Source organism: Octopus sinensis, linkage group LG5 (assembly GCF_006345805.1).
Source record: "Octopus sinensis linkage group LG5, ASM634580v1, whole genome shotgun sequence".
Taxonomy (NCBI): Eukaryota; Metazoa; Mollusca; class Cephalopoda; order Octopoda; family Octopodidae; genus Octopus; species Octopus sinensis.
In genome coordinates, this window is record NC_043001.1 from 2,507,287 (window position 1) to 2,520,746 (window position 13,460).

Consider the following 13,460-nt stretch of genomic DNA (forward strand, 5'->3'; position numbering starts at 1 on the left):
GCTTTTCAAACATTTGATAAATTCATCTGGGAGAAAAGTTTGGCAGCTTACCAAAAATGTTTGTCGTCAATAAATGGTATAAATTCTTACCATCTAACATCATCTTTAATCCTTTATTCAAGAGAAGTCTCATGTTTTGTTGTTCATATTAACTCTTCAACTATATATATTTGTATAATAGACGTATTGAATAAGCCATTAAGGATGAACCCTGGGGAGCATATTCATACACACACACACATTTTCTCTTCTATTTTTTTATTATTTGAAATCTTCCCATAAGGAAAGAGTCGGTTTCTAGCAAAGATACAAAGCTTCATTGTTGGAATGTAGTTAACAAAAACAAATCCATATTTTGAATTTGAGTGAAGTCTTGGATGAAGACGAAAGTCAGTGCCTCATCCTTAATGGAAGTTGACTCCAACTCAATAGCAAATTTTCCTCCAGGTTGTTTGAGGTGACATTGAGCATGCTAACTCTGTGACAAAGCACAGTCCTGTGTCTCCATGAACATATGTCATACAAGCCTACCCCCCACCACAACTTGAACATTTCCACAAGGTTATACAAAAAAAATGTGCATTGACAGATTCATGTATTTGACAAAAACTGTGGTCCATGAGTTTTAGCCATTTTTGTTTGATTGTTTGACCAACAAGTAAAGATCCACACAGTTTCATGCATGACTGGCGCAAGAGATGTTGAAGGCCTTGCACAGAAGTCAAGTATATATGCTGCCTAGTGATTATTGTTGAGCATACAGGGCCCTAGAGAACAGGTTCTGCTTTAGCATGAAACAGGTATAATTTTAGGTCACACGACAGTTATGGTGCTTTCCAAATTTTCCATAGCATCGCACAGCATCGCACCCATGCTAGCATGGAACAAGGACGTTAAATGATGATGATGATGATGATGATGATGATGATGATGATGTCAGATGCTGACCGTGTTATCAATTTATGCATGTTAACATTTGTGTTGGTAGAGCAAATACAAGTGTTCAGGAAGCAGAAATTGGTCACTGATTCAATGTGCCATGATGAAAGTGTAAGGATACACACACCAGCATTTTCATCAGTGCTCATGGTCTTTGTCTGCAAGGGCTTAATTGAGAGACTAACTTCAACGGCAGCTGACTCTAGGTTTGTGACATTAATTTTAGTATTTGTGATTATATGCAAGATAAAGGCAACGTCATCTGTGAAGTCAAGGGCAGTGAGGTATGATGGGGACAGAGAGTGATGCCCAGTACAGATGCCATAGCATGCCTTCATACATAGTCCAAGACTACAATGAAAAATAAAGGAGTTAAGGTGTCTACTTGGAGAAATTCTGTGTTGAGTGTGTTCGTATTGGTGTCTCCACCAGGGGTTCCTAAGGAAATTCTGCAGTCTGCATAGACAGAGCAGATAGCATTTACAACTTCATTTGGTATGTCCTAATCAGAGAGAATCTGGAACCTTCATTCATAGTGGACAGAGTCAAAGGTTTTGGTGAACTCTACAGAGACAGGCACAGAAAGACATATCTTTCTTTGCCAAGATGGCTTTGATGAGTTGATGAAGAGTTAAAATAGGTTCAAGAGTGGAACAGCCTTTGTGAAATAAACAAATCAGAAGAATGAGTCTGCTAGAATATAAGTAATGCTGTAACAGCTTCAGCTCAGCCATACACTGCACAGCAAAAGGTGTACATTGAAGAACAGATCAACAGTATAATGGAAGCAGATGGCAGCAGAGAAAGCACCAGAGTATGGAAAGCCATAAGCAACATGTCTGATTGCAAGTCTAAGCAAGCATCAAAACTAAAAGCAAGTTATTTGAAAGATCAACTGGTTGGGAATCCCATTTTGAAAAACTGCTCAACAACAACATATCTCTCATGAACATCATCATCCTCATCGATTAACGTCCACTTTCCATGCTAGCATGAGTTGGATGGTTTGGCTGAGGGCTGGCGAACCACATGGCTGCACCAGGCTCCAGTCTTGATCTGGCAGAGTTTCTACAGCTGGATGCCCTTCCTAACGCCAACCACTCCGAGAGTGTAGCGGGTACTTTTACATGCCACCGGCATGGGGACCAGTCAGGTGGTACTGGCAACGGCCGTGCTCGAATCTTTTTACACATGAATAATTGTTGTTAAAGTGCTCCAGACTGGCAAATTGTGTGGTGTGTTGATGGTTTTCCTCCAAAGCTTCTTCAGAATCCTGAGTTTGTTCCTTAACATCTTCCTATTCTAAATTCTACTTATATCACCTCAACCTCCACCAAAATTTCAAGATAAACTGTATCATTCCCATTTTGGAAAAGGTAGGTCTACTAGAAACTGGCTTGTGTTGTGGCATTGGCCTGATGCCATGCTCAGCCAAGCACTTCAGCCTCATCGGGCTCAATAACATCTGAGGCCCTGGAAAAACACAACTCAGACCAAACTAAAATGGTTTTAACAAAGGCTGCATCGCCCTTGAATTTATTCTAACACTTCTCTGATTCATTGAAACCAGTTCTGTTGGCAGATTGTATTTGTAGTTGGTATATATATTTGTAATGGTGCCTTTTGTAAGTATTTTGACATTTGCACTTCCAGAAAATCTTGTGATATAAGCACCGATCTTCTGATTATTTCTCCTGCAAGCAAATCATCTTCTGAATTTTTGTAACTTTGAATCTGTGTAACTTTAAAGATTGCTGAAAGGAAAAAAAAAAGTACAGGTTAGCAACAGGAACGGCATCAGGTTGCAAAATAGGGCCTAAAAACTATTTACTCTATATCTAATTCATTCTAGTATGGAAAAATGGACTTAAAAATACACACACACACATACACACACACACATGCAACACTAAATTCTAGGACACATACATCTAAACTTCAGATGGCAATTTCTTCAAATCTTTCCTTGTTGTATTACTCTAATGTGATATACCTTAACAAGGTATTGAAAATTATAATCTCTCCAACTGATATTGACTAAAATAAAATAATAGCAATAATAATAATAATAATGATGATGAAAATAATAATAATAATAACAATGAATATGAAATATCAGAAAAGAATTATGTTTATTCTGTTCATTTATTTTGTTCGTTTAAGTAAAGATATAAGTTGAAGGAACCATCTTTGATAGAGAAAGTTTCAGGCATTTTGTTTCATGATTTTTCTAAGGTTTCATCTTAGTGATTTTCTTTTATTTTTATTCATTATTTTTTGTGAATGTTGTTAGCTTTTTTATTTTATTTTTGTGTTCTTTTTTCTTTTAAATGTCTCAAGTCATTTGCCTACTTTTATAGACATCGATTGAGAGTCTCCCCCCCATTTGACATCAGAGGAGGGGGGACGGGAGGGGAACGGGTATAAATGGATGGCCACAGCATGGAATTTTCTCAAAACTCTTTCCCTTGAATTTGAGTTAAGTTTAACCTTTTGGAAAAACTTTGAAGGAGTTAAGAGCTATTGGCAGAAAGCAAGAGAATGAGAGAGAGAGAGAGAGAGAGAGAGAGAGAGGGGAAGGGAGAGATAGAGATACTCACACATACACATACATATATACACGTGTCTCTCAATTACGAGTTATTAACTGGAGTATATATATTGTTTCATGTTTATACATCAATTCTCTCTCTTTACATACATAAATAAAGACATAGAAATATACATACATAACTACAGACATACAAATATACATACATACATATATACAAATATACATACATAAATACAGACATACAAATATACATACATACATGTATGTATTGTTCTTAACAGTTGAAATCTAAATACATAAAGCTATCAATAATAGGTTAGTGTTAGTGGAGCTTGAATTTTAGGATATATAGTATTAAAAGCCATACCGAATAATCTAGCTGAAACTTGAATGACAGCAGAGTAACAAACAAGTTAAGTGGAGCATTGAAGAGAGATCTAGTCCAGACACTAGATGGTCAACAAATATGCAGGGTTTCTATAGCTGAAAAAAAAAAAAAAAAAAACAAGGAAAATCATCCTCATTAGATCAAAGAATTGAATCAGCCTTCACAACTTGAGATGAGAAAAACTAAGTTGTATGCATCTAGAAAAGTTTCTGTTATTGAACTGGAAAGCACTGCTGTCACCAGATAAGATATGCAGTTTAAAGCATTTTAGCCCCTCCCACTTTGACTACTCCCACAAGATACAGCTTTGTTAGATGACAACATTTAGTTAAACTGCATTAAGCACTCAACATTAACAATAATCTTATAAGCCAGATTCCATGAGCAGAATAATTATTCTTTCCCTTAGATTATTCTTTAACTTTTTTTTTTAAATATTTTTTTATGTTTTCTCCTTTATTTCTTATATTTCCTCATGGACAAACCAAGTTATTTGACCCTAAATGATTGCCAGGTGAGCATGATATTCTATGCGACTCCAAAGGATTATAGGACTTTCCAGACATTCGAAGCAAAGAACTTGAAGTAACCCACATCTAACTTGTTTATTCACTAAATGATATTTTTTGAATTGAATGTTTTTTTTGCTGATAGTATCAACAATCAAGTAAATGACACTATAAATATGTGTATGTGTGCGTGTGTGTGTACATACACATATATGATAGATCGTCAGCCACTACACACATTTTTTTCTCTCCTTGTTTTTTCTGTGTCCCTTTCTGTAGAAGAGCGTAGGCTCGAAACGTAAAAGACTTTTTCTATTCCTGAGCATTATACTAATACATCTGTTTGTTTTGTACACCACCTGTCTTCACCTTTTGTTTTTTCGTAAACTCTCCCTATATCATCATCATCATCATCATCATCATCGTTTAACGTCCGCTTTCCATGCTAGCATGGGTTGGACGGTTCAACTGGGGTCTGGCAAGCCCGAAGGCTGCACCAGGCCAGTCAGATCTGGCAGTGTTTCTACAGCTGGATGCCCTTCCTAACGCCAACCACTCCGAGAGTGTAGTGGGTGATTTTATGTGCCACCAACACAGGTACCAGACGAGGCTGGCAGATGGCCACGCTCGGATGGTGTTTTTTATGTGCCACCGACACAGGTGCCAGACGAGGCTGGCAGACGGCCACGCTCGGATGGTGTTTTTTTTTTATGTGCCACTGACACAGGTGCCAGACAAGGCTGGCAGACGGCCATAATAATAATAATAATAGTAGTAACAATAATAATAATAATTGGCAAGTTTATACCAGTGCCGGTGGCACATAAGAGAACCATCCGAACGTGGCCGTTGCCAGCACAGCTCCGACTGGCTTCCATGTCAGTGGCACGTAAAAAGCACCATCTGATCGTGGCCGTTGCCAGCCTTGCCTGGCCTCCATGCCGGTCGCATGTAAAAAGCACCATCTGATCGTGGTTGTTTGCCAGCCTCACCTGGCACCTGTGCTGGTGGCATGTAAAAAGCACCCACTACACTCATGGAGTGGTTGGCGTTAGGAAGGGCATCCAGCCGTAGAAACATTGCCAGATCAGACTGGGCCTGGTGCAGCCTTCTGGCTTCCCAGACCCCAGTTGCACCGTCCAATCCATGCCAGCATGGAAAGCGGATGTTAAATGATGATGATGTGTGTTTGTGAATTTGTTACTTTAACTCCTTTGAAACTATCCAACAGACCTTGATGAAACTTGACACGTGTGTTGAGGCTTATGTCCATGTGGTCACTTACTCGGAATTTTCAAAAAAAAAAAATTTTTCAAAAATTGTCAAATTTCAACATTTTTCGCACTAGCCATCGTGACACCTGTTCAATGTAAACTGTTCCATGGGTATAAATAGACAGCTTATGAACTGTAATCTATTTAGCATTTGCTAATTCTTCATTTCAATGTCAATTGTTTTGATTTGCTAAAACTTATTATTTCAACTTGTTTTAATTCCTCAGCGTTTCAGGTTTTGATTAGGTAAGACCATTTTATTTCCCAAGAAAAATTTAGGCAACTTGCACACTAGCCTTCATGACATCAATTTGACGAAAAAGGTTTCATGGCTATAAACAGACATCTTATTAACAGTAATTTATTACTGAGTACCTCAGCTAGTATATATATGTATGTATATACACACACACCGACATATATATATATATATATATATATATATATATAAATACATACAAATATACATACATGATAGATCGTTAGCCACTACACACATTTTTTTCTCACCTTGTTTCTTTCTGTGTATCTTTCTGTCGAAGAGCATAGGCTCGAAACGTAAAAGACTTTTTCTATTTCTGAGTGTTATACAAATACATCTGTTTGTTTTCTACACCACCTGTCTTCGCCTTTTGTTTTTTTTGTGAACTCTCCCTATTTATATATATATTTATATATATTATATATATATATATATATATATATATATACATATATATATATACATACATATATATATATATATATATATATATTTTTATATATGTATATATGTATATATGTATATATATATATATATATATAAATATATATACATATGGTTTACTGTTCCCCAACACACCAATTATTATAGGCAAGATCTTTACTGTTCGCATTCTTCAAATTCTTCCTATTTCAAATTTTAAGATATTCTACTTTCTTTGTTTATCTTCCTCATTTCATTATGATCCTGGAATCAAATGGACATGATGCCTGGTTGGCATTAGGAAGGACATCCAGCCATAAAAAGAAAACCATACCCAAACAGACAATTGGAGATTTATGCAGCTCTCCAGCCTTGCCAGCTCCTGTCAAACCATCCAACCCATGCCAGCATGGAAGACGCATGATAAACGATGATGATGATGATTTGCCTTATTTTTACGACGTGCTTTTCCCTGTGCTCTGGTTTGTTTTAGTGTTGTTCTTCTCATTGTATTGAAAGTGCTCCATGTTGGCTGCGTGCTGAGCCTAACAGTGCTATTTCCTGTAGAATGGTTTCTTTCTCAGGATGATGCTTATAACCTGGTCAGCCCTTTGCATCAATAGCAGGCCAAAACCAGTAACCCTAGACATCAAGCAACCTCCTTTTAGCCCTTTCTGTTCCTTTTAATCAATCCGATCATCAAATGCTCTTTCTAATATTCTAACTGCTCCAAATATGCAAACTCTTTGCAATAGTTCCATCACACAATCTACTTTGATCTTTTCTGTTAATCTTGAAATCTTCCCCTTTGCTCTCTCCGATGCACTCCCTACAGTTACTGGTACGAGAGTTACCTTCTTCACTCTCCACATCCCAAAGCTTTTATACTTTCATTGATTTGTTATTGTTATTATTATTATTATTATTATTATTATTATTATTATTATTATTATTATTATTATTATTATCAATAATAATATTATTATTATTATTATATTATTATTATTATATTATTATTATTATTATCAATAATAATATTATTATTATTATTATTATTATTATTAATATTATTATTATTATTATATTATTATTATTAATAATAATAATAATTTTATTATTATTATCATTATAATTATTATTATTAGTATCATCATCCTCCTCACCATCATCATCATTATCATCATCATCATTATCATCATCACCACTACCACCATCATCATCATCATCACCATCATCATCATCATCATCATCATCATCATCATCATCATCATCATCATCATCATCATCACCTTCATCATCATCATCGTTGTTGTCGTCATTATCTTTTTCATCATCATCATCATTATTATTATTATCATTATTATTTTGTCATCTTTATTTTCATTTGCAAATAAATTATTCTTTCATAATCTCTGCTGTCAGAGGTGAATTTGTAACAATCGATCCAGCAGATCAACTTCTGAGAACCTGGTGGCTTTTAACTCGTTGTCAAGAGCAAAAATCATTCCAATAAAAATTCAACTCCTGTGGAGATCATACGGTCTAACAAGATTTTATCAAATGTAATTATTAAAGTTATTGGCTGATTTGACGATTGATTGTGATCCTTAATGTCTTTTGTATCTTGCTAGACCCTAACATTAATGCATTAAAAATTCAAATTGTAATTAAAGGCCTTAAATTCAGAGAAGGGTTATCGTTGATTATGTCAACCTTAGCACTTGGCTGGTGCTTTATTTTATGAAACTGGGAATGTTGAAAAGAAAAGTTGACCTTGGTGGGACTTGAACTAGTAATAATGTTGCTTACCTCTGTAGATGTGTGATTTACATGAAATATATAATTATATTAGTGACACTCCATCGGTTACAAAGATAACTGTTCCAGTTGACCCAATGAATGGAGCAGCCTGCTCAGGGTATTAATGTGCAAGTGGTTGGGCTATCCACAAGCATGCAAACCCTTAATGTAGATCACAGAGGGGTTCAACACGAGACACAAGATGTATAGAGGATGGTCCTTTCAAATACAGGTACTACTCATTTTTGCCAGCTAAAATAAAGTGTCTTGCTCAAGGACACAGTGCACCAACAGGAATTGAACTCACCACCTAATTACCATGAGATGAGTACCCTAATCACTAAGCCACACACCTTCACGTTTTCTTTGTTCTTTTATTTGTTTCAGTCATTTGACTGTGGCCATGCTGGAGCACCGCCTTTAGTCAAACAAATTGACCCCAGGACCTTATTCTTTGTATGCTATGTATTTATTCTATCAGTTTCTTTGGCCAAACTGCTAAGTTATAGGGACATAAAAACACCATCATCAGTTGTCAAGTGAGGGTAGGGGACAAACACAGACACACAAATAAATACATACATACATGCATACATATGTATATATACATATATATATATATATATATACACACACACACAAGTATGTATATATATACATATATATACATATATATATATATATATATATATATATATATATATATATATATATATGATGGGCTTCTTTCAGTTTCTGTCTGCCAAATCTGCTCACAAGGCTTTGGTCTGCCTAAGGCTATAAACGATTACACTTGACCAAGGTGCTATGCAGTGGGACTGAACTTGGAACCATGTGGTTGGGAAGCAAGCTTTTTACCACACAGTCACTCCTGCAACTATAAGTAATTAATGAAGTAATTATTAGTAATTGATAAATGTTTTCATTAATTACATATAAGTAATTAATAAAGCATTAAGCCTCTCTTTGCCTTCTAAATAGTCTTCTTGACTTTTTCTTTTTTGTTTTCTTATTTCACAATGCTTCAACTAAACTACCACATAGTTGGAGAAGAACTTTTCTGGAAGGCATTTCTTCAATGTTTCCACAAAGTCATTCACCTTTTAGTTGAATTGACGTCATCTAGCAGGTTCTTCTTCTACTGTCGACAGTAAAATATCATTAATATAACCGCCTCTAAGTCTATCCTATGTTTCATAGTAAATTTATTTAATTTATGAATAGATTAACAACTAAAATCTTTAGGTGTTTATCAGAGTTATTTGTTTTTAATGTAAAATAAACACTGCTGCTGTGTCAGTAATTTACACAACAAAACTAACAACCAGCAAAATGTTAAATGTAGAAAGCAACTGATTTGATTTTGCTATAAGTGCATCAAAAGTATACAAACGAAGGGTCACAACGATAGTAAAATGGGGATGGGGGGTGAGGGGTAAATAATGAAAGAATAAGAATACGTAAATCATCATTATCATTGTCATTGTTTAACGTCTGTTTTCCATGCTGGCATGGGTTGGACGGTTTGACTGAGGACTGGAGAGCCAGGAGGCTGCACCAGGTTCCAGTCTGATTTAGCAAGGTTTCTACAGCTGGATGTCCTTACTAACGCCAACCACACTGAGAGTGTAGTGGGTGCTTTTTACATGCCACTAGCATAGAAGCCAGTCAAGCAGAACTGATATTGGCCAATGCCCAAATGGTGCTTTTTTTATGTGCCACCAGCATGGGTGCCAGTCAGGCGGCGCTGGTATTGGTCATGCTCAAGTGTATAAAAGTAAATGGCAGTGCAAATGGGTTCTTGTTCTACAGTCTCCAGTTACATGACTGACATTTGTGCCTATCGTTTTATCTTTTTACATGTTTTGGTTATTAGGCTGTGGCCATGCTGGGGCATCACCTGAAGAATTTAAGGCTAATGAATCAACCCATTTTTTTTAAAGCCTGGTAATTATTCTACTGGTCTCTTTTGTCAAACAGCTAAGTTATGGGGACCTAGGTATACCAACACCAGTTGACTCTCAGTAAAGGACAGGATGAGCTTACCTGTCTGCATGATGAGTGAAGTGTTTTGCTGAAGAACACAACACTTCACTGCTCTGGGAATTAAAGCCCGAATATCTTGATCATAAATGCAACACCTTAACTGCCAGGTCACACACCACTTTTCTCTCTCTCTCTCTCACTCACACACACACACACATCTTCAAAAAAGACAAAACTTTACTTGTGATTGCACATATCAACAGATTGACAAGGAAATTATGAAGAACTTGATTATGTTATTTCGTTTTTGAATTTGGTTTGCAAGATTCTTTATATGAGTTCGTGTGTTGAAGCATATTCTGTTGTGTCTGGGGAGAGTCATTTTCTTTTTGTGCCTTATAATGTAACATACTCATCGGTAAAATATCCACTTTTTTCATATTTATATTTTCCTAAAATTTTCGTTGCACCTTGCAACCTTTTCAATAGACTTGATTATGTTATTTGAAAGAATTGATTGGTACACACAGAGCATGGCCTCTGTCCGGGTACACTCTGTCTCATGCAACTTCCAATGTGCTAAAAGTATTGGATATTGAAATGATAAATTAATTGTCTTTCTGTGGAATTTGAGAAATATTTTAGCAATGCTGGGATTGAGTTAATCTGAGCATAGTTGAAGAATTAGAAGAATAGTTTGAAGTTTTTTAAAAGACAGAATTACTTCTACTAGTGACATATTTTCGAAAAGTCAACAGTTTTGAGTGGAACCCCTCAAGAAATTAATCTGAGATCAGTTTATGATTCTAGTATGTCATATAGGTATATCCTACGGGATTAGACCAACCATTCTCAAAAGATATGGCTGAAGGCACCAAAGTATCAAAGAAAGTTATGAATCCTATTGATAAAAAATCTTGCAGTGTGAAAAATCAATGCCATAATTCAGTCAGGCTGAGAAAAATGGTATCCATTTCAATGCTGGAAAAATATTTCATTTATTGTGATCTCAGATTCCTAAAACATTGGAAGCTGAATACCCCTGGGAAAGGAAAGATTGCATGCAAAAGTGAGAATCTGTACAATATCACGGAAAATAATGATTTGTTACACACATAATTCCATGTGTGTAGTGGTAAGATAATGACTTGGTGCAGGTGACTGGTACGGTGGGTTCTAAGGGCATTTGCACGGAGAGAATAAACAGTGATGGTTTGAACCAGAGGTAAGATACTTTCTCCATACTTTTCTGCATTATTGCTGCCAGCTGCGGTTGTTACCATTTTCTGTTGAGTTGATTGTTAAACTGAAAACAAAGCAAAATCCTCCATAATTTATGTTTCAATGAGAAAGAGAGAGAGAGAGAGAGAGAGAGAGAAAGATAGAGAGAGAGAAAGAGAAAGAGAGCGAGAGCAAGAGAGATAGAGAGAGAGAGAGAAAGGGAGAGAGATTCCACATGATTGATTGATGTGTTAGAAATAGCAATGAAATCTTCCTCAAATCACACCAATTTGCTTAAAGTAAAAAGCAAAAAAGTAAAAGCACCTATGCTGGCATCACATAAAAAGCCCCCATCCTGCAAAGTGATTGGTGTTAGGAAGGGCATCCGGCTGTTGAAACCAGGCCCAAACAGATGAGTGGGACTTGGCACAGCCCTCCAGCTTGCTAGCCCCTGTTAAACTGTTCAACCCATACCAGCATGGGAAAGGGACATTGTAGGATGATGATGATGATGATGATGATGACAACGATATCGACGACGACGACGATGATGACTATGATGTTGACAATGAAAGCTGCGCCAGGCCCCCACTTGGGTGTTTTTGACAGGGTTTCTACAGCTGGATGCGCTTACTCAGACCAACCACTTTATAGAGAATGCTGGGTACCTTTTATGTGCAACCAGCACAGGTGCCTTTTGGGAGGCACATATGTATATATTTAATGTGTGCATATAACTACTTATTTCTATGAAAAGGATGACAACGGAGCCTGGCAAATGGCAAATGGTTCTGTGCTAGAGGAGACCAGTTTAACCCAAACCAGCAAGGAATAATGGATAAGAAGTGATGAAGTTGATGATGACCATAGTGGTAATGGTGGTGGTGATAGTGGTAATGGTGGGAGTAGTGATAGTGGTGATGATGATAATGAGAAGATGATAATGACAACAATGAAGAAGTGGAGGAAGAGGAGGCGATATTTGGGGGTGCAAGATGGTGATGGTGATGGTGACAATGATGATGATGATGATGATGATGGTAGTGTGATATCATATGTATTTACAGATCATTTCATATGAAGCCCATATAAGCTGCTAAATGTTAAGATCTTCAAAAGAGAAAAGAAAAAAAAACAAATGAAATAGAAATGAAGCAAAAAAACTGCAGACTAAAATGTGTCATCTAAAACTGTAAGTCGCAAAGGTATTTGATCGATGCAAGACGTAATTAGAGGGTTGGTGTCAAGTAAGGAATGAAGTTTCGAAAAGTCTTCAGAAATGGTAAGAAGGAAAAAAAAAAAAAAAAACAGGGACAAGTCAGCGTAAGGACATTCCTTGATATCTGTAGTAATGATAGAGAAAAGCAAAAGAAATAGGTGTTATGAGAAATGGCAAAGAACTGTGCTTTATAATGATCATAGAATTCCTTACAACTCTTGGAAAACGGCTGATATATGCAATTGCATTGTGTGTGCATGTATGTATTAGTGTGTGTGTGAGTCTAAATTTATTGTATATGTATGTATGTATATCTATGACAATTTATTTACCTCTTTATCTATTTGTGTACATATATATATATATACATACATGTGTGTGTCTGTGTGTGTTATAGTAGAGCTGAGAAAAGAAACAGAACTCATGAATATTTATATATTTTTACTATTTTTAATCAACAGAGATTTCCAAAAATGAATCAAGGGCCGAGAGTTAAACACCAAGAATATAAAATTGAAAACTGAAAAACTATATCTGCTTCTTTCTCTCCTCCCTCCTTACTTCTCCATCCTCTCTTCCTATCTCTACATACATGCATGTGTGTGTGTGTGTGTGTGTGTGTGAAGGCATGTAGCCTAGTTGTTAGAGTGTTGCAGTCATGGGTTCAATTCCTGGAAAAGATGGTGTGTTGTGTTTTTGAGTGAAAGACACAATTTCATTACACACAGTTTTACACTGGAAACCAGTCGTATGACTGAAGAAACACCTGGAAATCCCTAAATATCCACAGAGTATTTACAAAAGTATCAACGAAAGAGAATGGATTGAGTGAAGTCATTTCCATGCATAAAACTGAAATTCACTTCGTTGCTGGTTTACTTGCAG

General features: G+C 36.2%; 1 long non-coding RNA gene across 1 annotated transcript in view; it reads left to right on the forward strand.

The window, feature by feature from the left end:
- Positions 1-259: 259 nt before the first annotated feature.
- The window catches only part of LOC118763469, a 16,483-nt gene continuing 3,282 nt past the window's right edge, over positions 260-13,460 (forward strand). Inside the window, exons 1-2 of the long non-coding RNA XR_004999227.1 lie at positions 260-370; positions 13,222-13,230. This is a non-coding gene — a long non-coding RNA (uncharacterized LOC118763469). The remainder of the gene's footprint in view (positions 371-13,221; positions 13,231-13,460) is intronic.